Source organism: Hermetia illucens, chromosome 5 (genome assembly GCF_905115235.1).
Source record: "Hermetia illucens chromosome 5, iHerIll2.2.curated.20191125, whole genome shotgun sequence".
Lineage (NCBI taxonomy): Eukaryota > Metazoa > Arthropoda > Insecta > Diptera > Stratiomyidae > Hermetia > Hermetia illucens.
In genome coordinates this window covers 31,731,658-31,750,789 of record NC_051853.1, presented here as the reverse complement: position 1 = coordinate 31,750,789, position 19,132 = coordinate 31,731,658, and the positions used below count along the sequence as shown (strand labels likewise).

The following is a 19,132-nucleotide window of genomic DNA, read 5'->3' as shown; positions in this document are numbered from 1 at the left end:
TCAAAATAATAATAATTCAATACGTAATATGCAGAATATCGCATCATATTGTGAAAAGGTAGAAGTATTGTTAATTCTAAAGAATATTGAATGACTTAGGTGTAAATAAGTATAATAACGAATAACGAACTTTTCCATTTAAATTTAATCCCATTGATAACCAGAAAATCTGCATCGGCCAAGCCATCACCCTTAGATCCGCAAGCAAAGCATACCACTTAAAGCCCGTCCCATATCCTCCTGCTGTAACCCCACCAACCCCACTTCAACCAAGGCACGACAAAGACCGATACCCAGAAAAATACACAACAACTTCTACCCCCTGAAGGAACCCCTTAGTCCTTTTTGTTTTTTGAATGCTTGGGTAATATGCCCCAAACTAGGGATCCGTGGACCAAAAAAACGTGGGAGTAAGTGGCTCTCCATTTGGTCCGATCCAACATCACGTGGATGTGGACTTATGATTATCCTAAACAATTACCTAGCTTTAGTCTAACTTAGACTCAAGGAACTGGCGATTTAACTTCAATGTAATTGGCAACCTAGTCGTGTTTTTGCGATTATATAAAGAAGCGTTTTTCCATCTGTTGCCACTTTCGGCCACGCTGCTCCCAGGGCAGAGGTGAGGTAGCATCTGAAGAGTTGCCTCTGCCCTGGACGGAACGGTCCTTTTTGTTCCACATTTAGAAACTTAAATATTTACAGTATAGTTCAAAAAGCCCACGGACCCTCTTCCCGCCCAACCGGACCGAGGGGCGACCAACCTAAGGATGGGCTGAAGGCAACATCCAAAGGCCCGCATCACAGCGATGATGCGTTTTAACGCAAAGTGTGTGCGACCATGCGAAAATGTATTGCTACATCCCGATTGTCGCAAACACTTCAGCCAATGACGCGGAGGTCCTACACTACAGAGACATGGATCTTATATTGAAGACAGTGCGGATCAAGACTGAAACCCATTAGGTCAGATTGTTACCGGACAGGACTCTTCGGACTATAGCACAGGTTGCAAGGATAACTGCTTTTTGCATCTCCATGTATAGTCCAGCCCTAAGATCGAGCGTTTTCAGCGCTTTATGTAAGTTCTGCGGGACTAATCCCGTCGCTGAAATTATTACTGGGACTACTTGGATCTTTTGTAGTCTCCAAGTCTGCTTCATATCATCTGCCAAGGGGCCGTAGTTCCGGATTTTTTCGTGCTGTTTTTCAACAGTGTTCCGGTCCAACGGTACGGCTACATCGATTATGAAGCACGCTCGTTCTTCCTTCAGAAGCAGAACTAGATCGGGTCTGTTATGATTAACACTGTGGTCGGTGGCAATAGTGTGATCCCACAGTAGTTTGACCCGATCATTTTCCAAGATTCTCTGCGGAGTATACTTATAGTAAGGATGGTAGGTTGCCACTAAGTTATACTTCAACGCAAGGTTTTGATGGAGAATCTTGCAGACGGAGTTATGACGATTGGTGTACTCGGTACCGCTCAACATCCTGCACGCAGATGTTATGTGCTGGATGGTCTCCTCTTCACAGTTGCATAACCTACAACTGGAGTTGGTGATTGAGGAGTCGTGAAGAATGTACCGTTTATAATTTTTTGTTGGGAGCGAAGCATCCTGAATTGAAGTTAGGAATGCTTCGGTCTCATAGAAAAGTACACCATTTGTCAACCATTTGTTGGAGGCTTCGATGTCAATGCCTGACAACAACAAATTTTTTATATGACCTCCGTGAATGGGTTTCTCTTTCCACATGTCGATCTTCTGTTGGACTGAAGTAACATTCGACATGGGATCCCATTCTCTGCTTCTCAAGTTCAAAGGAGATAATTTATTATCTGCCATGACGGTAGCCTGATGTATTTGGCTAGAGGATTGTTTCTCATAGAAAAACTCACGAAGAGAATGCACTTGATTGTAGTGCATCGTTTTTAAATCAAGTACCCCCCTTCCTCCCTGATGACGTGGGATAGTGATCCTCAATTTTTCGGCAGCTCTATTGTGCATGTTGTTGTTTGCAAGAACTACCCTTACCCGTCTATTGACAGATTCTAAATCAGTATTACTCCACTGTATCACACCGAAAGTGTATAGAAGGACGGGAATGGCAAAGGTGTTGATTGCCATGATTTTATTTTTCCCGTACAGCTCAGTTTTAAGGACAAGATCCAGACGCCGCTCAAATTCCCCCAGCAACTTAGATTTAATTATTGCTACAGCAGGTGTTGTTGCTTGCAATATGCCGAGGTATTTGTAGACGTCGTCCGAATCCATGCCCTCAATTCGGATGTTATTTTGGCTGTATCCTTCGTTGTCGGTGTGTTTTCCCCGAACAATTGTTTTTATGCGACATTTCTCCAAACCCAACTGCATGCCGATATCCCTGCTGAACTGGATGGTGATGTCCAGCAAGGAGCGAAGTTGGTTCTCGTCTTTGGCATACAATTTGATGTCGTCAATGTACATTAAATGGCTTAATGTACATTTCGACAATATGCCATGCTTGACTTGGAACCCGTATTTGCTTTCATGCAAAAGATGGGATAGCGGATTCAAAGCCAAACAAAACCACAGTGGGCTTAGAGAGTCGCCTTGGAAAATGCCACGCCTGATTGGTATCTCTCCTGATGTTTGCGAAGATACCGATAGCTTCGTGCTCCAATTCTTCATTACTGTTCTCAGAAGAAGAACAACATTCGGGTTGATTTTATACAAGCGTAACACTTGTAGTAACCACGAATGTGATATGGAGTCAAAGGCTGATTTATAATCGATGTAGGCTGTCGAGATGTTTCGTTTTTGGTGGACAGCCTGCTTTACAGCTACCGTATCGATTATAAGCTGTTCTTTGCAGCCTCGGGAGCCTTTTGCGCATCCTTTCTGCTCCTCAGCTATCAATTTATGAACATCAAGATGTTTTGAGATGTTCGCGCACAGAACTGAAGTGAAGACCTTGTAGATGGTAGGAAGACAAGTAATTGGTCGACATTTTGAAGGGCAAGAGACACCCTGTTCCTTGGGGATGAGGAAAGTTATCCCCTTGGTGAAAAATGGTGGAACTAAATCAGGATCAGCAATCATCTGATTAAATTGATTTGCCAATATCCTGTGAGTGCTCTTGAACCGCTTCAGCCAGAAGTTGTGAATCTTGTCAACTCCTGGCGCCTTCCAGTTACCTGCCTTGTCAAGGACTGCTTTAACGTCGACTTCAGTTACGTCAGGCATGGTCATTTCGGGGAGGGCCTCGCATGAACGCATAAGGTGTGGGAGCCACGCTGCTTCTAAATTGCAACGGCTGGATTCGCTCCAAACACTTCTCCAGAAGTCTTCTGCCTGATCCAGATTGAGGTTACTTTCCCTACCTGAGTTGATGAGATTTTTGTAGAATCCTCGTTGGTTCTGGAAGAACAAGGTGTTGTCTGCCCTTCGCTGAAAGCTTTTCTGATACCTACGGATGCGATTGGAGCATACCGCAAGTTTCTGCTTCAGCACCTCGAGGATTTCTTCGATTGGCATATCATTGGACAGATGGTAGTTTCCAATGATGTTCGCAACGCATCTGTGCACTCTTGGTGATGGATTTCCAAGGAGTGCCTGCGTCACACGACCAATCTCCTTTCTCAACTTTTCGACTCTTTTGTTGAGTCGAAACACCCAGAATGGCAAAGTCCTTCTGCGCATACCTCTGTTATTCGCTCTAAGATGTTGGTTATGGAGACGAATAACCGTGGCAGCTGCAACGTAGATCAGGCTGTGAACCTCTGTAGCAGTAATCTCGCTAGCCAAACGATCAGCCAAAATTCTGTCAACGGCAGCAATGATGTTAGTAGTTGCCGAAGTAAACTTCAGTTTTGGGATCCTTGGCCTAGCGTCTGGGAGAATCTCAGCATACTCTGTGAATGCGACCTGGAATGCGGTCAAAGCCTCATTATAAATTGGGTCGACATCCCCAGTTACTAAGCTTCTCCTGACTACTGGATTCATGGAGTGCCTTACAGGTGGAGTACTTGTGTTACTCCTTTGACTAGTCCGGTAATTTGATGACTCCAGCCCGAGCTCAAGTGAAACCTCTTGGAAGATTTGTTGCCTAGTTGGTAAGGCAACTCGGTTGTTATTCACGATCACTCGGTACTGGTTGACGACGTTCTGTTCCGGAACATGACTTAGCTCCGGAAATCGGGTTATGAACGCGTCATGTAGTCGATGTCTGTACCCTGATGGATTCCGTTCCAAATCCGTGACACGGTAATAGGCGCGGACGATAAATTCGTTGAGTTGGCTCGTCCAAACCATACGACGCCTAGGTCTCCCGTCCCTGGTGGTTGACGGCATAACCGCCAAAACATCCAAGGGCGAAGAGCCGCTCTGATGTTGTTGAACGACCCTTAACCGTGTTGGGTACTGTCTTCGTGTCCCTGGGGTCCCATTTAAAGAATTTAAACCAAAGTCCCCAATTTTATTCCCACGAGTAATGGGGAACCAGTCAGCCCTGCAACAGAGCCCCAATGTTGCAATGCCCCATGGTTACCTCCAAAGGTAGGGAAGGTATTTGGAGGGGAGCCGCTGAAATACAGTGTAACGTCACTGCAATTCATCCGATAGGCGCGTCGATCCCTTCACCCCGGATTACGGATTTGTTAAGGAGGTTTACTCCCCCTGGACGGGAAGAATCGGTAAGGGAGGACGAACACAAAGGGAAACGTTCTGCTTGTCCGCGGCTACTTATTTACAAGATTAACTTGCGATATTCGTAGCTGACCCGGTGGGTCATGTCATTATCCGCAACCCATGACACGCGCCTGGTCGCATGCAGCTCTGCGTTTGCAACTCAGGTGAGGATAAACCTGGTACGCCAGGTGGTAGCAGAGCGTAAGTTAGACTACAGTATATATATATATATATATATATATATATATATATATATATATATATATATATATATTCCATAAGTGATAATTATTTATATGCACGTACTGTGTGAATCAGTTGCCTAACCACCTGTTTGCTTCAGACACAGACATCCGCCTGCTTGTTCTTTGATACAAACTGTCTGATGTCTGAGACAGACTCAGACAGTCCTCTGATACATAAACAGACATTCAGACTCAGATTGTCTGATACAGAAGTAGATTCTCTGTGAAACAGACATTTCCCTGGCACAGAAAATTTATCTGTCTGACGTCTAATACAAGCACAGACACTAACCTGACACAAGCATAGAAGAAGAAGAATATGTCTTTGGTTCCAAGTGCTTTCTCTCCACAAAACAATTCTTCAGGCGTGAAAATATCTTTCGAGTTTATATGCACATACTATTTTGTCTGCATCTGCTACGTCTTTTAATTTCCTTATTGGATATTAAGTCCGACTCCACCATACATACGTATAACATGATAAGATTTCGGCGGCACATCGGAGGGGCAAATCTGAGCGCCATTGTGAGTTCGCCTCTGCCGCTGCATTCAATGGCCGTAGCAACAGCTGACGACTTGACAGGAGACCGGGGTGACAAATGTGAAGGATGAGCGGTACATTTCTTAAACAGTACCTTAATTTAAATCTTATTAATTTAATCTTTTTCAACGATTTCTTGAAATAGCAAAAAGTAAAAAGCTGTGATACATTCTCAATGAAGTAATGAATAAATTGTAAATTAGAAGAACGAAATATCTTTCAATTAATTGGGGAAAATAACTCTCCAAGGTGATGATCCCGACTTAATAGCTGCCGAAAACACAGCGGTAGATCAAGTTAAGACAGGCAACTTCATTTCATTTTCTTTATTTTTTTTATATTATTAAATTATGTTCCTCTTTTTAATCAATTTAATTTCCATATTTTTTATCAGCTTCATTTATTTTCTTTTTGACCATCTTTATTATTTCTTTCGACCATCGGGCTTGTTTTCGGCCGTACTTGAGGAGTGCTCGTACGTCCACTTGAAGGAGAAGTTAATTCGGCGCCTTTCAGTAAGTGACGAAGCAAAGCTAAATCACTTGCTGAATAAGCTGACGTTAGGCGACCGTGCTCCCAGCCAGTTGCTTCGTGAAATGAGGCAGTTGGGTGGGGATAAGGTTGGCGCTGAGCTGCTGAAGTCTCTCTGGCTTCAGCGACTTCCGGAGAGCACCCGCGCCATCTTCACCTGCGAGGACTCAGGATCGCTGGACGTGATGTCCAACACGGCCGGCAAGGTACACGAAGTGTAGGCACGCCCCGTGGAAGTTTCCCGAGATACAACTCGGGAAGGGGAGCTTGAGTCTGAGTGACATGACTGGCCTGTACCGCGTTCGATCACCCTAATTCCGCAAGACTGACGACTGGCTGCCGTGACCCCTTCTCCCATCCGCACCTATGGCTATAGGCAGGTGGCGTTTCGTTCTGGCGAACATTAGCATCCCCATATTAGGCGCAGACTCAGGAAAATTTCTACCTGCAAAGATGGCACTCTCTTTATTTTCGAGGACGTTGCCGGCCACTGTATTCGCGCATCACAACATTTCTACGGAAAGTAGTTTCTGCCAATCGATTAAGCACAATGTGCAGCACCACATCAACAGTACTGGCTCTCCAATCTTCTCTCAAAGGTGCGTCCACTTTCACCCCACAAACTTGCTGTTGCGAAGAGAGAATTTGATGATTTGATGAGACAGAATATCTGCAAACTTCCCAATAGCTGTTGGTCCTCTCCACTTCATTTGGTCCCTAAACCAAACGGCGAATCGCGGCCATGTGGAGATTATAAGCGGCTAAATGCTCAGAGAGCTCAAAACTGATATCCCATTCCACTCATCCATGATTTTGCACAATCGCTTACGAACTGCTGTGTTTTTACGACCTTGGATCTAGCCAAGACGTAACATCCAATCTCAGTCTGTGCTATCTACACACCTTTCGGACTCTTCGAGTTCGCCAGGACGACTTTCGGCTTGTGCAACGCTGCGCAGACTCGGTTCTCTTCCGAGAAGACCCAAAGTCTCATTTTGCAAATCATTCCAAGTATTGCAATAAATGATAAGACAAATATCTTTGGGATCTAGTTCGTAGGTATATGGTTACATGTGTTAGTAGTATGAATTTGTAGGAAGTTTATTTAGTTGTTAATTTCAACGAGCATAAAAACATCACAAAACTGCACTGGATAAATCATAAGGCAAGTATCATGATGATGATGATTTTTTCATGAGCTATATAGACATCTCCACGATCGCGATATTATGTTATCATGTAGCGAATACATGTATAAAAGGAATTTCTTCTGGCCAAGTTTGGGTCGCTAGAATACTTTTCTTGATTTTCTTGAGAAAACATTTTACAATAATTTACAACAACGAATCGTTGTTTCCTTAGGATACCATCGAAATTCTTAACAATGTCAGCGAAACATTACCCCAGACCTATATGCCAATCTTCAGTTTAGAAGTGGATAAAAAATACCTCATCACCGAATTCCAGCTTGTTCAAACTAAATTTGGACGGCGTTTGACGGTCCATTTTAGTAATAACAACTTTATTTTTCTACTCCCTTGCTTCTCCGAAAGGAATCATAACCAGAAGCAGACCGATGAGCTGAACACCATACAGGAACACTATTTCGTTTTCGAAAGAGTGGATGTGCAGAAACACAATTATTTCAACTTATGCGCTGTAATTTAACGTAATATTCAGAATGTCGCATCATATTGTAAAAAAGTTCTATATGAATATCATTTTAGATGACATCAGAGCCTTATTGGCAATGAATTTCATAATTTGTATATAAAATTTCTACGTTATATTATGAAATAAATTTGAAGAGTCATTGTTTGACATACTTGAAGTTTATCAACGAACTTTTTCATTTGAACTTAATCCCATTACCTAAGTTATTAATGATAACCACAAAATCTGCATCGGCCAAACCATAGCACCATAGCCTCCCGCCGTAACCCCACAAAGCCCACTTCAGCCAAGATACTCACCACAGAAGAAAAATATACCTTAATAAGCTTAATAAACCCCAAAAAGCACACCAAACAAATCGACACTCCCCAAAAAGCAATCGGAAAAGATCGCCAGACCCCATACCCAAAGCGCAACCCCCCAACCCAGAGGCACAAACCTGAAAGCTCACAGTGTGGAAGAGACGGAGCGGAATACGAAAGCTTAAAAGCTTTATCATGCTATCTCGCTCGAACACACAAAACCTATCGGGAGGGTGTCCCACTTACTACTATTTTGGTATTATAACATATAATATGTTCTGGTCACACGATAGCCGCTATCATAATAAACAACTTTTTTTTGTTGTAGATCATTGAGGGCTTCAAAATCAAGAGCACCGTTCCACTTTGCATTTTTTGTATGGCTATATAGAAGCCGCCATTTTGAAACTTTTTTCATATATAATTCAATACAAATTCTTCTTTTGTATACTTCAAGAGTGTATTTACTACACCCTAAAAGAATTTGAATGTTATCTATTTTAAATACCCCGTAATAAATTCCCAAAAATAGGTCACTTTTTTTCGCGTAAAAAGCGGACTACTCCTTTAATTCATCCGTACGGAATCTGGCCCCAAGCATATTTCGTTGGAAAAAAAATTTCCCGAAATTGCTGCTAAACTTTCTGCCTGGATGAATAATGATGGTTTTATGAGTTTACTCAAGATAATGCTGCTTTTGGGCATTACTATTGACCATGCAGCTACGCGCCATGCAGAGAGGATGGATGTGGCTCGAATTAAACAGGCTAATAGCCGAAATTGCGAACTGAGATGCGCAAAAATGTGTGCACTGTAAGCTGGACTATTCCCTATTTAGAAACTTAAATATTTATGGTCTATATGCGTATTTCGTAAGTGACAGTTATTTATATGCACGTACTGTGTGAGTCAATTGCCCAACCACTTGTTTGCTTCAGACATAGACATCTGCCTGCCTGCTGCCTGATACAAACTGTCTGATGTTTGGACAGGCTCAAAAATTTCAGATATTCAGCTGAAGCAGGCTCAACCATTTATCTGATACAGAAGTAGATTTTGTTTGAGGCAGACATTTATCTGAAACAGACATTTATCTGACGGCACGGTCACTTACCTGACACAAGCAAAAAAAAAGAAGAATAGGTCTTTGCAGACATTTGTCTGTCTGATGTCTGATACAGGCGCAACCACTTACCTAACACAAGCACAGAAGAAGAAGAATGTGTCTTCACTGTCAAGTGGTTTCTTTTCACAAAACAATTCTTCAGGCTTGAAAATATCTTTCGAGTTTATTTGTATACACATTTTTGTCTATACCTATAACGCCTTTTAATTTTCTTATTAAACATTAAGTCCGATTCCACCATTAAACATTAAGTCCGATTCCACCATACATACGTACAACATGATGAGATCACTAAGGTGCTAATATCCGCTATCCAGGCGAATACTAACATTTCAATACGAAAAAAATCTTGGAAATATTAATCCAACAGAATTCGTATTCATAAATACGAATACTGTTGTATTCACTTTCGGGCGTGAAAATACAGTTGTATCCGTATTCACTTGTGTAAATACGAAAATATTCATTTTTTCGAATACGAAAATATTTATTTTTTCGAATACGAATGTATTCGTATTCGTATTCGTACGAATTTATTTACTTTCGTATTTACAGGTACAAATATGCCCAACATTGATAGTACTGATGCTTCAAAAGAAGTAGAAATTCCAAGTAGAAACGAAAATGCGAGAATAGAGGACACCTATGCAGAATAGGGAGAAATAACTCTTTGGTGCAGGCATTGCAGATTGAATGCAAGTAAGATTTTCTTCAAACAATACTGTAATACATTTTTAGACGCGTTTTTCTCAAAACAAAGCTTTTACGGTTGGTGTGGAGGATTAAACAAAAAACCACTTGACCATTCGCTTTACAATTTTAATATGTCATTGTGCACATTCAAAGCAATCCATTGGACCTTGGAAACGCAGACAGGGGCTAAATATTTTGATTTACATCAGATTTTTTGGCTCAAAAAAACCGAAAAACTTAGAAAAAAATCGCCGCCATTTCTTTTGTTGTTTTTTCAGACGTTATAGTGACCCGAAATCATCCACACCGTCGATTTTTGACGTTTTATTAAAAAATCTGTAGCAAACAAAAAGCAGCCTGAAAAATTTCATAAATCCTTTCTTTTAAATGTTAACACTATGATAATACATGATGGACGAAAAGTAGAGTATAACTACTTAGTCGAACCAATTGAATTTGCGAAACCCATATTTAAGTGACCCGAGGGATATAATTTGTTTTGAATGTAAATCTATGCATTCAGTTTCCGGCAGGTCATTAATTACGTGATTCTGGGAAGTTATTTGAAAACTGCACAATAAAAGGGCGAGTACCCCTCAACGAGATAGGGTAATGTGGGGAATTTCGAACCACGGGGAATGTCGAACTGTTCAATTCTCCCGCTTCTCATCTCATCTTTTCTCCGCGTTAGCGCTGACTGTGTGTGTAAATTTACAGCGGTTCTCTTTCTACATCTCCGCTTGACGTTTATCAGATCATCTTTCACGCGCAATTCGCTGTTTACTGTTTTCTCGTTCTCGTTTTCGTTTTCTTTCTTCTCATCCTGCTTTGTGCGGGCAATAAAACTAATCAAAATTAATCTTTGTTTTTTTTTACATCAACTCGTTCTCACCCAACCGTGAATTTGGTTGAGTGTCGAAAGAAATCCGGTCCCAGTATTTTCAAAGAACGCATTTCTCGAACATTGTATTTGAAGCGTTTCTCGAACACGAACCACTAGACTTATCTGTCATTATCTGACATTCCATCTAGAGGTCTGTCATCGTAGTCTTTCAGCTTGATCTCATTTTTTGCATTAGCCGTCGAACCGATAAGACGTATTGGGTACTCTGAGTGATAGTCAAGTGATTTTTGAGATTCCAAGAGTGTTTTTGTATTTTCAAAAATACATTGTTTTTTTTAACATTTTTGCATACAACCAAGCAGGTAAATATATTTACAATCATTGTGTGTAAATATTATTTGCATTAAAAACAAGTTTTTCACATGAAATTCGGTTTTGTGATTCATGGGCGGCCATAGCTTTTGGGGAATGCCGAACCACTTTTGGTGGAGAATTCCAAGCCGTCGAGTTTTTCAATAGATTTTTTTTCTAAATAATAGGTTTGTTCGAATCACACAAAAATAACTACGTAAGCAGTAAGCTAAAATGAATAAGTACATCGACACATTGGTCTACTTTCGCACAAATCAATATTAATTACTACAACATAATAGCAGTTCAAAAAAAATGCTGAAGATGCGCTTGTGCCAGAAATGAATCAATAGGTCATGTAAACAAAAATGTGTAAATTGTAAATTGCTTAGTTATAAGATTTCTTGTATAAAAACAAAGTGATAGTAATAAACCACGCCAAAGAGAAGTGAAAAGCAGTATTTTCTTCTTGCTTCCTTCAGCGTACAATAATTTGAGGATTATTGTACCTATCCCGTCAGCCATCAACAATTTAAGAATTGTTGAATAGATATCAATTTAAGGATTGATATCTGCCCATTTTTATAAGGTTGAAAGTCCTATTAATAAATGCATTGTCCTTGAGATATTCAACGTGGAACAGGAACGAGCCTTAATGAAGTACATTTTAAAACCTACTGATATTTACCATAGCATGAACATGCAAGAATTGAAAACCTTGGCTTTTAATTACGCCAAAATAATCAACATCAACTATCCTGATGAATGGCCAAGCTAGTGCAGATTGGTATTATGCTTTTATGCGGCAACATCCCAAATTATCGCTTCGAACACCTGAACAAGGGAATGCCAATCGAGCCAAATCCTTTAATAAAGAAAATGTTGAGGCATTTTTTGATAATCTCTCACGTGTGGTGACCGAAACACCATTCGAACCTCATAGAATTTGCAATATGGATGAATGTGGCTTACCCACGGTACCGACCGAATGGTGAAAGTTATTGACGAGAAGGGTAAAAAGCGAATCGGTTCAAAAACCTCTGCGAACAAAAGTGACTATGGCATTATCTGTTAGTGCAAATGTTTGCTCACAGATGGCGTCAGTGAGCGTATCAAGCTGCTATGAGCACGCTATTTTTTTAGTATTTGTCATTTGTCAAAAATTGTCAGTCCATATCATCACCAATTTCATGCAAAAACATATCTTTTCTCTTTAATGATCATATCTAGTTTTGTTCCCGGAAAAAAGCATTTGAAGTAAGTTCTACTTCTTTGTTTCAGCTTGATCCACTGAATCGCATCGAATGCTTGTGGAGGCCTACGGCGACAATGCTCTATCGGAAACAACGAGCCGAGACTGGTTCCGTCGGTTCAAAGATAGCGATTTCGATCTGGACGAAAAGGAGCGTGAAAATCAACCCAGGAAACACCAGGAATCGGAGGCTCTTTTGGACGAGGACGATACTCAAACGCAGAAAATTCTCGCCAAGCAATTAGGTGTTTCTCAATAAGTCGTTTCCATGCGTCTACGTGCAATGAGTAAGGTTCAAAAGATAGGAAAATGGATGCCGCATGAATTCACCAATGGACAGAGGGAACTACGCCAAAACACATGCGAAATCTTGCTTGCCAGACACAAAAGAAAGATTTGTTTGCATCGGATTATGACTGGCGACGAAAATTGGTCTTATTTCAAGAATCCTAAATGTAAAAAAAAATCGTGGATTGACCCCGGCCAACCAGCGACATCTTCTCCAAGACCAAATCGCTTCGGACGGAAGACGATGCTGTGCGTGTGGTGAGATCAGCAGGGTATTGTCTACTATGAAACTGTCGATGCCCACCGTTATCACCAACAACTCATCAAATTGCATCGTGCTCTGAATGAAAAACGGCCGGAAGATCAGCCAATACATGAAAAGCTGATTTTCCTCCATGATAATGCTCCGTCCCACACGTCGAAAAAAGTTCAAAACTACTTAGAAACGCTCAACTGGGAGATACTACCCCACCCCGCTTATACCAGACCTGGCTCCATCCGACTATCATCTGTTTTCATCGATGGGCCACTCGCTCGCTGAACAGCACTCCCGCAGGCCCATGCGCACGTTGCCGCAACATTGCCTAGAGAGAGTTGAAGGCTATGTAGCGGCAAATGAAGCGGTGCGGGAAGAACAAAGAGAAGACGAAGCGGTACAGAAGAAGAAAAACGGAAGGTCGAGGGCCGGGAGTTGAGTTTCTTTTTGGCTTGTGAACTGTGGGCGAGAGAACAAGGAGTTGAGTTTCTTTTTGGCTGGTGAACGGTGGGCGGAAGCAGAGGAGTGATTTCGCTTTTTGGTGGAAATTCGGGAAAAATTTCCGTTGGTAGAGGACTAGAGTTTAGAGAACAGAGAAGAAACGGGAGTGATTGGAAGTTTCGAACGTTGATGGAGCTTCAATCTTTGCGGGCGGACCTTCACGGTCAACTTGGCCAATTTTTTTTAGGTTTCTCGGATAGCTCTGGCCTCTAGGTCGTTGTCGGCCACTTAGGATGATCGACTTGATCTTCCAATCCAACTTTAACCATTACATCTTATGCAGACGTCTGAACGTGGCTTGATGAGTAGTTAGCCTCGAAAGATCAACAATTTCATTGGCATGGTATCCATAAATTACTCGAAAGATGGAAAAAATGAAATAATGTGTAGATAGCAAGGGCCAGTATTTTGAATAAAGTTTTTTTTGGTTCCTTTAAAAAAATATGTTTTGCTTGAAAAAAAAACAGCGGATTTAAGCTTGTACAGTACATGACTCACGCGAATGTTGGTTCTGTGGGTGTTGCAAATAGTTCGGGATGGATGGCTTCCGAAGATTTCATCAAATACATGGAACACTTCATCAAACACGCTAATGCCAACAAAGAAACACGAACCCACTTGCTGTTCGATAATCATCTTTCCCACTTATCAAACGAAATGATTGACATGGCTACCAAATATGGCATAACAATACTTTTGTTTCTGCAGCACTGCACACACCGAATGCAGCCATTGGACATCGCAGCGTTTGGACCGTTTCAAAACGATGTATGCTGGGAAACATCACGACTGGAAAAACAGCCACGTGGGCGTTAAATTTGATTTTCATCACGTGCCACTTGTTGCTGATGAAAAACAACAAAGCAGGCTTCAAGGCATCAGAAGTTTTTCCATTCAATCGTCATGCCCTCACCGATGTCCACTTCGTAGCTGCACAGTTCAGCGGTGAAAACCGATACGATAATGAAGACGAAGACCAAGAAACCAATAGGAATAGGAAAGTAGGTTAAGGTAGGTCTGGAATAAGCATAAAGGCATGTTAGAGTTAGTCGATATTAGAAAGCGAACCCGCGAGGTCGGTAAAGTGCAAGTAAATGAGAAAATATGTGTAATAAAGTTAATTAAGAAACGAAAATAAAGAGTTTTGGTGATTACAAAAAGTGGATAGTGAATGTGGAGGTCACGACAGCCGCATCTTTGGATTCAGCCATAATCGGCTTGCGCATTTAGCCTCTTCCGTCGTTACATCACATGCTATGCAAATGGCCTATTTGGACATAGCGAGATTCTTTTCCGTCATTGCATCGCATATTACCTACGAAATGGTGTATTTGGTCTCGTCATAGTTCTCTTCCGTGTCATTGTGGCGCAGCAGGATTCGCGGCATTCGAAATTTATTTCGAATGTTGTGAATGTTAGCGATCAGATGACGCCAACGCCGCTCTCCATACATTTTTAGAACTCGCCACAGGAGTGGAGAGCAAGCGAAAAGAGTGCTATGAGTTGGCGGCAAAATGACAGGAAAAAAAAATAATTGCTCTTCTTCTGCCTCTAACTTTTGCCGCGGTGACATGTGTGTTTGTACTCATTGTAATAGCTTTGAATTACGAGTTGTGAAACTAAATCATCACTTCGCATTTGTGTACACAGCGGCAGTTGTCGATTTGCCACAAACAACAAAATAAATAATAATAAACAAATGTTCTTGTGTTGTGTACAAGAACACTTTCGAACTAATATGTAAACATGGAAGGGTCAAAGATAGGTGAATTAAAGAATGACATTACTTTTGATTTTTTGTATTCGATAAGTCTCTAGAAACAGCTAAAGTGTTCTAATCGAGAACACTTTACAACGCGCGGTTGTTCTCTAACTCGCCTTTAATAAGAAATTGTGAAAATTATACAGGGTGCGGCAGCATAACTCCTTTTCCTTCTCACTGCTTCAATGTTCTCAGGTGATCTAACGTGCCGAGGGACTCCAGTTCTTCCTTTTGTCGCACTTGCAGTTTGTCTGAATGTAGTGACCCATGTAACAATTGATTTGCGGTCTGGGACGGGAGCCAACGGGGCTAAATTAAAGCGATTCCGAAATGCACGCTGTGTTGCAATAACCGAACATCCGCTTGAAAAGTAAACCTCAACGGCAAAGGCACGCTCCTCACTATTCCAACGCATGATGGCGACAGAACCATGCCGGGACAAAACTTTACAGTATCCCCTCTTGAACGAGACCACTAGCGCTCCGCTATGACATCAACTAACTGAGTGGCGCGCATTTTAAAAAAGAAAGTTATGCTGCCGCACCCTGTATAAGAAATTTGGAAATAGAGCAGTCAAAATATAATATTGTTTTTTTTTTTGGAAATAAAGTAAGTTTTTAAAAGTGAAAACGCGAATGTTCTTAATAATTCCAAGAGTTCAAGAGTTGAGCAAAGAAGTAAGTAACAGTAATAAATCTTTAGCCTTTCCTTTTCGGGAGTTCGAATACCCTATCGTCCCGCAGCTAAGTTTCGGCAGCCCGGAACGAGAGCAACCACGGCCATCAAACTTAAACCCAGGAGCTAGTGCGCGAGCTTGGCCAATGCCCAAGCCCCTGGACGAGGCCGTCTAGAATATCGCCGAAACATTAGTGTTTCAAGGAAGGCTGTCCTTTTGTGGCCCAGCAATCCCCAGGGCAAATTGAAGAACCGAAAAAAAGTGGGAGGCTACAAGCGCTCCAACCGGGCGACAAGAAAAAAAGGATAAAATTCAAGTCAAAACAAGGACTGTAACAAAAATTCTCAACCAAATGTACGATTACGTAATGCTTAATGTATAATGTTTTTTGTCGGTACACTTATTTTGTATATGTTTTGTTTGTACGATCACATGCATTTTAATTAAATATTTTCATTACTGTCGTATATTGCTTATTTTGTATTGTGGCGCGGCAGGATTCGCGACATTCGAAATTTATTTTGAATGCTACGAATACGAGCGGATAGATGGCGCACCGGAACTCTTTACGCTTTTTTAGAACTCGCCACTGGAGTGGAGAGCTAGCGGTGAGAAAGTGCCGTTGTTTGGAAGCAGAGGGACCGCATGGAGAAGAACCGGTCTCTTCTGCTTCTAGTCGTCACCCAAAACGAACTTTGTTACGTTATAACACTTTTCAATTAATCAATTGTTTAGGAATGTGCGTACTCAACTGTACATCATGGTACAATGTCAGAAATATTTCCGTATTGTTTTGTTTACGTTATATTTATAAGTTCCCGGTTCACCTAGAATGGTGTAGAATTGTATATAAGCAAATGTGATATTGAATAAAGTGTTCAGTTCAGTTTAACGATCGAGGTTTTCATTAAAAAAACTCATCAATTCTTCGTGGCACAGTTTTGTTACATAGGTACATATAACAAACAACCTGAATTCAAGCGTCAAGGAAAAAAAGTCTTCAGAACTACCGTCAAAGGTTACATTAGAAATCTCCCATGGGGACAATATGCATATATGAGATCAACGAAGCCCCTTCTAATCGAAAATAACATTGAAGACAGGAGAAGGTTTTGTAAGAGGTTAATCAACGAAGGTTTCACCCTAGAAAATGCGAGAGGCAAGAAACAACGAGCTCACAAACTGTTTATAGAAGGGCCCCCGATTGAACTTTTAATGGTGGCCGGAGGAATAAGTTTACATGCAAAATTCGAGCTTATCATCATTAATGAAAACTGTACGGTTAATGGCGAGTAATACCGAAACAAAATATTATCGAATTACGGGCAATGCCTCAACAACCGACAGCAATATCCAAAAGGAACATCTCGCATTCTTATACAGAATGGGGCTCACTATCATACCACGAACACCAGTATAGCGAAAGCGAAACAGTACTTCTTAAGGGTTTGGAAGGATTGGCCATGCAACTGTGGCGTCACATCGGAGGCGCGAACCTAGGCGCCAACATGAATTCGCCTCCACCGCTGCATTCAATGGTTGACGATCTGACATGAGACTGTGGCGAATAAAATGACAGTTTTTGTGTCAACAACGAAAGATTCTAGTCACGTTCCTTGACCCGGGCAAAAAAGGAAAATTGTAACGTTAACATAACAATGTAATTAAAAAATTTGTTGAATATATTATGGTGACAAGAAAAGTGTTTAAATTTCGATGTAGCTAAAGTGGTGATCCCGACGTGATGCAGCACACTCTATTTGTTATGTAAAATGCGCACAGTAGATTGATGGACTTCCACACCAGAGTTGGAAGTAACTGTCAGGAATCCGCGCTTCACTTCTTACTGGATTATCACCGATTCTGCGTTGCATTTCCTTTGCCCGCTGGAATTGTTACCACTGTTGGAATTGGTAAGGATCCACTAATTAGTTTCGCTAACTCGCATCAAAAAGTCACCGTCGAGATCCGGTTTGATTGAGTACAGTATCAAATTGATTTCGTGTTGTGGCTCCATACTACCAGCCTTTTATCCTCACTTCACTGTTATGCCTTTCACCGGATTCAATGTCAGGCGCAAACACAACTCACCCAATCTTAATCCCATCGAATGAACTGATTCACACTGGACCGGCACGTTGAAGTGAACATGCTCTCAGTGCGCTAGACGACCTCGTATCGTGATCATCATATTGTTTAGGAAAATTTTTCGATTTTGATATATTTGGTCGAAAACGTGAATGATGAAAAACTAGTTGAATTTGTGTACGTACATCCCGTGCTGTACGACCAATCAAATTCAAAGTACATGGACTCAGATTACAAGAAATCTATATGGAGAAAAATAGGAGCAGAAATGAAATCAGATGGTGAGTACATGCGCATTTTAATCAGTTATATTATATATAATAATATATATTATATATTAATATAATATTAATTTATACCTATGAACGAAATGCCTTAAGGTGTTTGTGCTTCTGACCACGAGAGGGATCCACCATCAGAACTGAAACAATCAGTGAATATACAGGGGTTGCGGAGTTATCCGCCAGAGGAGCTCAAGGCAAAAGAAAGAAGATACGACGGATTCGCAACCTAACCTACGAATGAAGCGGACACTCGATTTCTAGTGCACGAAATGAACCTCTCGTCGTATTTTCTCCTTGAGAATTTATACTTCGTAGAGCGCCACTCCCACACTTTGTAATCTGTGCTGAAGTAAGCTTTAGTAATCAGTACAGATTCATTTCGATTTAATGGTAATGGATCTTAATGGAATCACTGAACGAATGATGCTTCAAAATTCCTCTATGGAATACTTGGTAAAAGAAAACACGTGCAATATTGTGGGCAATAGATCCATGTTTGATCTCCAAGAAAGTGAGGAAGAAATAAGTAAATGCATCCAAGATCAATATTTCGGATGCATCCGTATTCTGTTGAGATAAAATGAAGAAACACACACAAGAAAACCATCTAGGCAACATCGACACACCAATTCATTAAATACATTGTCCTCGGGCCACTTATTCATCTCGTCTCTACCCGAAAGGTGGACAATAAGATCTCGCCCACATTTGCCACTGGAGTTGCTCCTCCTGTATATAGTCTTCTTGGCCCAACCTAGATATTATCACAAGTTGCATACAACCCATTTCCGAAATGATTCATGTGCACGACATGAGTTATGACGAAAATTATTGAATGCTAATGAAATTGGAAGCGCACATTGTACAAATATTGATTTATGCACAATAGCATGAGAAATAATTGCTGAAGTAGGAATAATAAATTATGTATTTAAATAGAGTAAGTTAGTATTAGGGATACCCATAAGTCATCAATTATTTGAGGATGAGTAATTTGTCATCAGTCGTGTACTAACAGCGAAAGTGATAACATCTAATTTACAGTGAA

The 19,132-nt window shown here is 41.1% G+C and overlaps 1 protein-coding gene across 2 annotated transcripts in view; it reads right to left on the bottom strand.

The window, feature by feature from the left end:
- The window catches only part of LOC119656494 (mothers against decapentaplegic homolog 4-like), a 127,200-nt gene that overhangs the window by 60,761 nt on the left and 47,307 nt on the right, over nt 1-19,132 (bottom strand). The gene's annotated exons all lie outside the window — the stretch shown is intronic.